The sequence below is a fragment of the Pipra filicauda genome, unplaced genomic scaffold (genome assembly GCF_003945595.2).
Source record: "Pipra filicauda isolate LSUMZ 115617 unplaced genomic scaffold, ASM394559v2 scaffold480_size458065_pilon, whole genome shotgun sequence".
Taxonomy (NCBI): Eukaryota; Metazoa; Chordata; class Aves; order Passeriformes; family Pipridae; genus Pipra; species Pipra filicauda.
In genome coordinates, this window is record NW_024104621.1 from 432,569 (window position 1) to 438,793 (window position 6,225).

Here is a 6,225-nt window from a genome sequence, read left to right on the forward strand (position 1 = left end):
GTCTTGTGTTCTGCCGGGTGCTGGCGAGCATAAGGTCTACCTGGTTCCGGGGCTGGTGAGCATCAGGTCTACCCAGTTCCAAGGCCATCCAATCTGGTCGCTGCGGCTGCAGATGGTGACCTGTGCCCCGGCGGCATCCTGGCGCAGGGCTACCAGGTCTACCTGGCTCCGATGGGATTTAGGTGCCTGTTGGTATTTTCGGGGTAGGCCTGTTCTCGCGGCTGGCCCCCGAAGTCGGGTAAGGGGTTGTTGTTGGGCGTCGCCTCTGGTTAGGTCCCAGCGAAAGGTGGCCTGCTCTTGCGCGCCTCCCCGTTGAGTAGCCTTGAGCCGCTTTGGAGGCGCGGCAGGGCCAGGACACGTCTGTCTGTATTATGGGCAGGGGTTGTAGAGCAGTGCATGTTCCAAGGGCCCCTTTTCTTCCGCGTCTGCTGCAAAGCGCAGCCTTCAGCCCGTGACATGGGCCGGCACCCCACGAGTGGCAGGAAGGTCAGTGAGAAAACCGCGGGGCACTCAACTGGCTTCCTCGGGCGGCCTGATGATGGGAGGAAGATGAGAGCCGAGCGAAAGCGCAGCGAGGGAGTGCGGGACTGGGACGGCCGAGGGGCACACGGGGGCCCAGCAGTGTACAACCCAAGCCGGTGGCGGCTGCCGGTTCCCCAAGGGCCCTGGGCGAAGGCGGCGGTGAGGGTGGCGAGGTGTCATCGTCTTGTGGCGGGCATTGTTGCGGGCAGTTGGTGGCCAGGGCTTGGGTGGCCGAACCCGCTCAGGTTTTCCCCAACCGCCTCCCGAGAGCCCCGAAGATGGCCCGGGCCTAGGTGGCGGCACCCTGTCCTCCTCTGACGAAGGCGGCAGTGCCGGTGGTGTGCTAGGGACTGGCGGTGGGTGTACGACCTTGCCTGGACCCGACCAGTTGCCGGAGGGGCTCGGTGATGGGACTACCCATTGTCGGGCAAGGCGGTACACTCGGTGTGCCTCAGGTCTTTTGTTCATTCCCCCTTCCTCAGCCCTAAACCGGGGACCCGCCGAGTGGGTCGAAGGTAGCAGCAGCAGGGTGTGGCCGGAGGCTGCGCCTGCAGCCTGAGAACCCAACAGAGTTGCCGAGAGCCCTGGGTGAGGTGGTGGTGCATCGTCCCTCCCTTCTCTTCTACTGGAACCAGAGCCAGGTGGCCTGTGCAGTCGGGCCTGCCCCGCCGGTGTGATTGCCGGAGGACTGGGTTCTGCGAAGGTCTGCTGGCCAGAGGTCAGGTTGCGGGCGAAGTGGGGGCGCCTTCCTGGCCAGTTTGTTTTTTTCCTCTGGCGGCCTTAAGCCGCAGCACGCTGAGTGCGCCGGGGGAGAGAGCGAGAGCAGCCTGGCGGTGGCCGGCAGCCTCCAAGGTGCAAGCCCGTGGGCAGCGAAAGGGAATCGGGGAGCGAGGGGCGCGGGCCCCGCCCCGAGCCCCGGGAGGCCGTGGTTAGCACGGCGAGCGAGAGGCATGCGTACTTTTTGGGGGTTTGTTCTTTTTCTCCCCGTCACCTTTCTGGGGGAAGCCGACAGCCACGAGGCGGGCGAAAGCCGGTGGTCGGTGGCGCTTTCGCACGCTGGAGGTGCCGCTGGGGTGAGCGGGGCCGTCTGCAGCCCATGCCTCCAACCCAGTGATGCCGTTCTGTGGGAGGTGGCTGTGGGCCCGGGAGGGCCAGAAGCGTGGGTTGCCCAGAGCCGGGCGTCTGGCGGCATCCGCCTCCTGCCAGGCCTGGGAGCACTCTGGAGTGTGCGGACCACTGGCGTCGGCGGCCTCGGGCGTGCCGTCCTCCCCATTGTGGTGGCAGACTGAGTGAGAGTGGTCGTGGAGCCGTTCCCTCAGTAGCGATGGATGAGGCTTTTCGGGAGGCGTGGGAGAGGGCCCCTGGTGGGCCGGTGCTCCTCCGTGGCTGGCCGAGGCGTGGCGGAGGCCGGTGTTCAGGTTGGGCTGTCTCCTTTGCCCGTGGGCTTCCCGTGGCAGGCAAGGCGCCGTCCCTCCTGGCGGGGAGGGGCTTCTTCACCGTGCTGGGCTGTGTGACAGCCACTCGCCTCCGCGAGCCTTTCAGGTGTCCTTGGGAACAGGTGAGGTGCCGGTGCCGGCCTTGGTCTGGGTTGCGCCTGTGGGTGCCAGCCGCGAGCAGCGCTGGGCGGCGGTGCGGCTGGAGCCGACGGCAAGCCAGAGAGAGAATGAAAGGGAAGGCTCGGGGGTACTGCGAACTTCCCCCCCCACAGCTAGTGCTGGAGAGGGCAGTGGGTCGCTGTGCCGCTGCCCGTTGCCGAGTGAGCCGCCCCGGCCAAGGGACCTTAGTGACCGGGCTGCGCCCGCCTCGTTGGGTCGCTGTCTCCTCTAGCATGTCCGGTGGTGCCGTGTTGCCGAGTGTTGACCCGGCCGGCCTCGGGGGCCGGTCAGCCCCATCCGAGCCACAGCTGGCGGTATTGTGCGGCTGAGCGAGGGAAACAAAGGCGAGTCCGCAGGAGGCCACCTGACTGAAGCTGCGCAGCTGTACCGGCTCTTTGCCCGCAGTGGCGCGGGAAGGGTCGGCCGCCAGGGTTGGCCATCGCCGCGCATGGTTCCCTCCACATGCACGCGGCACCTTCCTCGCCCAGGTGCCGCCTCGTCCGCCGGGCCGCAGGGTTTGGCAGGGGCTGCCAGCGCCCGTGCCCGCCATGCCCCGCTGACGTCCGCTGCGAGGTCCAGAGAGAAGAGGGAGTGAGAAGCCAGCCGGCGGGGCGCTGTGAGGGTTGGTGGGGTTGGCGGGCCACCATCAGGGCGACAGGCGGTGCCGCTCGGGTGGCAGCTACCTGGTTGATCCTCCCAGTAGCATAGGCTTGTCTCAAAGCTTAAGCCATGCATGTCTAAGTACACACAGGCGGTACAGTGAAACTGCGAATGGCTCATTAAATCAGTTATGGTTCCTTTGGTCGCTCCTCTCCCGCTCCTTGGATAGCTGTGGTAATTCAAGAGCTAATACATGCCGACGAGCGCCGACCTCCAGGGACGCGTGCATTTATCATACCAAAAACAACCCGGGCCTGCCTGGCAGCTTTGGTGACTCTAGATAACCTTGAGCCGATCGCACGCCCCTGCGGCGGCGACGACCCATTCGAATGTCTGCCCTATCAACTTTTGCTGGTACTGTCTGTGCCTACCATGGTGACCACGGGTGACGGGGAATCAGGGTTCAATTCTGGAGAGGGAGCCTGAGAAACGGCTACCACATCCAAGGAAGGCAGCAGGCGCGCAAATTACCCACTCCCGACCCGGGGAAGTAGTGACGAAAAATAAAAACACAGGACTCGTTCGAGGCCCTGTAATTGGAATGAGTGCACTTGAGCAAGGATCCATTGGAGGGCAAGTCTGGTGCTAGCAACTGCGGTAATTCCAGCTCCAATAGTGTATTTTAAAGTTGCTGCAGTTAAAAAGCTTGTGGTTGGATCTTGGGAGCTGGCTGTCCGCTGCAAGGCGAGCCACCGCCTGTCCCAGCCCCTGCCTCTCGGTGCCCCATCGATGCTCTTAGCTGAGTGTCCTGTGGGGCCCGAAGCATTTACTTTGAGAAAATTAGTGTTCAAAGCAGGCCAACTGCCGGCATACTGCAGCTAGGAATAATGGAATAGGACTCTGGTTCTAATTTGTTGGTTTTCAGAAACAGGACCATGATTAAGAGGGACGACCGGGGGCATTTTTATTGTGCTGTTAGAGGTGAAATTCTTGGACCGGCGCAAGACGACCTAGAGCGAAAGCATTTGCCAAGAATGTTTTCATTAATCAAGAACGAAAGTCAGAGGTTCGATAATGATCAGATACCGTTGTAGTTCTGACCATAAACGCTCCCTCAAAGGCAGCACCCCCGCCGGGCCATGCAGGTCGTTTCCCTCTCCCCAGGGCCAGGTACCTAGCGCTTGGCGCCTGGGCGGCAGCCAAGCCCCCCCAAGGTTGCGTGGCAGCCCCCGGGGGCTGAGAGCCGCCGGGAGAGCCGGGCAGAGGTTTAAAGGCTCAGGCGGCTCGATGCTACCCGCGACGGCAGTGGCGGCAGCCAGACGGCGGGGCGGTGACACTGAGGGGTGGGGAGCTACTCCTGCTGATGCCCTGTGATGGCAGCTGCATCCGCCGGCCGAGCTTCTCCTGCCGGCCACGCAAGCAGCTGTGCTGGGGCTGGGCCCACTGCCCTCCCCACTTCGTGGTTCAGTCTCGGCGGTGAAGATGGCGGCGGCCCACGGTTGGTCGTTGCCGGACCGCCTGCCTCCCCAGCAAGGGGCGACTGCCGCCATGGTGGAGGGCACGTGCCCTTGGCCGAGGGCGGCACGGCTGGCAGCTGCCAGGCCTGCCACGCTCCTTTCTTGTCTCGAAGCTGTCAGCCTCCCAGCCGAGGTGGCGGCAAGCCGCTGCTGCCGAGAGGAGCGACCGCTCGCCCACCCGGGCGAGTGCCTGTCGGCGGCGTCCTTGTTGCCGCAGGGCGTCCGGGCAGGCGTTGGTGTCCGAGTGGCGGCATTGCCACTCGGCTCATGTCCCCTGAGCGGGGGACAACCACAGCAGTAGTGACGTGCTGGGTCCTGCCTGTCGCTTGCCCGTTGCCCCAGGCGGGGGCCGCATCCGCTGAGAAGTCGTGCAGCTGGGGCCAAGGGGGAATCGTCCCCCCTGACCAAGCGCTGCCCCCCTTTCGCAGGGCGTGTGCCCGCCGAAATGGATCGAGGGCGCCAAGCAGCGACGGCGGTGCCAGCAGGGCCTCGGCACCAACCACGGTGGCGGGCCATCATCTAGCCAGCCCCGAGTGCTGCCGATGCCGGCTTGGGTGCCGGTGCTGACATGTCTGGCTGGTGGCAGGGGCAACGCAACTGTCCGCTGAGCTCGGCCTGGTGGCGCAGTGGTCCGCCGGTGAGGCGGTGGCCTCGCCCGCGGCCCCGAGGGTTGTGTCAGGTGGGTGCAGAGGAGAGAGAGGAGTGGTGAGTGCGGACCGAGGGCCGTGCCTAGCACCGTGAGCGCGTCGTCCCGGCGGGGCGGGAGACAGGTGGCGCACAGTCTGGTTTGTGCCACTGCTCTCCGCGCGGAGGTTGGTCCGAACCTGGGTGCCTGGGCCGCCTCTGAGGGCGGCGCGAGGTGCGTTTCTCCACCGCAGTGATTACCGGAGGGGGGGATTCGACCAGGAGAGCAAGCTCCCCGCCTTTGCTTTCCTTGGGCGTCTGGTGGGGCTTCTCCCCACCTCTCCTTCGCTCATGTGTGTGCTCGTGAGGCCGGCCCTAAGTGATAGGCGAGTTGGGTTCAGATCCCTAAATCCGGAGTGGCAGAGATGGGCGCGGCGAGGTACCCAGTGCAATGACGCAGCTGATCCCGGAGAAGCAGGCAGGAGCCCTGGGGAGAGTTCTCTTTTCTTTGTGAAGGGCCGGGCGCCCAGGAATGTGTTCACCCCGAGAGAGGGGCCCGCTGCGGTGGGCGCCCCCTGCCTCCCCCTTCGCCCGTCCTCCCCCTTGCTGTGGCCGGCGCCACAGTGGCAGCCGCCGCGTGCGCGACACCGCGGTCGACTGTGCGACATGGGTCACCCGCAGCGCGTGGTCCCGGTGGGCACCCGCGCACCCAGCCATGGCTAGCATGGACCATGCGGTTGACGTAGGGGAGGGTCCCCGGGGAAGGGTCCTCAGGTCGGTGCCCCGCCTCGGCCAGCGCCTAGCACCCGGCTTAGAGCTGGTGTGGACCAGGGGAATCCGACTGTTTAATTAAAACAAAGCATTGCGAAGGCCCGCGGTGGGTGTTGACACGATGTGATTTCTGCCCAGTGCTCTGAATGTCAAAGTGAAGAAATTCAGTGAAGCGCGAGTAAACGGCGGGAGTAACTGTGACTCTCTTAGTAGTAAGAGGGCTCTACGTTACTGACTGGGCGCAGCTGCAGAGGTCACACCTCCTCGTTGGTCCCGCCGGATGCCCGTTAAAGGGTAACCAAGTCAACCTCTGCCCCAGGCTGGAGGGGTGGCTTTCAGCCACTCTCTCCCTATCGCTGGCCTCACCAACCAGTGGTAATACAAATTGGTGAAACAAATTTATGGTGACAGCTCGTGCGAGCTTGTTACCCATGCCTTGCCCAAATCAGTTGGGCAAAGCCGGCAGTTATACTTTAGGGGGTATGCTCTCGGTTTCCTTCACCCTCTACCGGACGGCATGTTGCCCTATCATGTGAACTGACTGAACTCACGATAGTACCAGGTCTGTGGGGACCAAGAGACCGCCTCTGGATTGG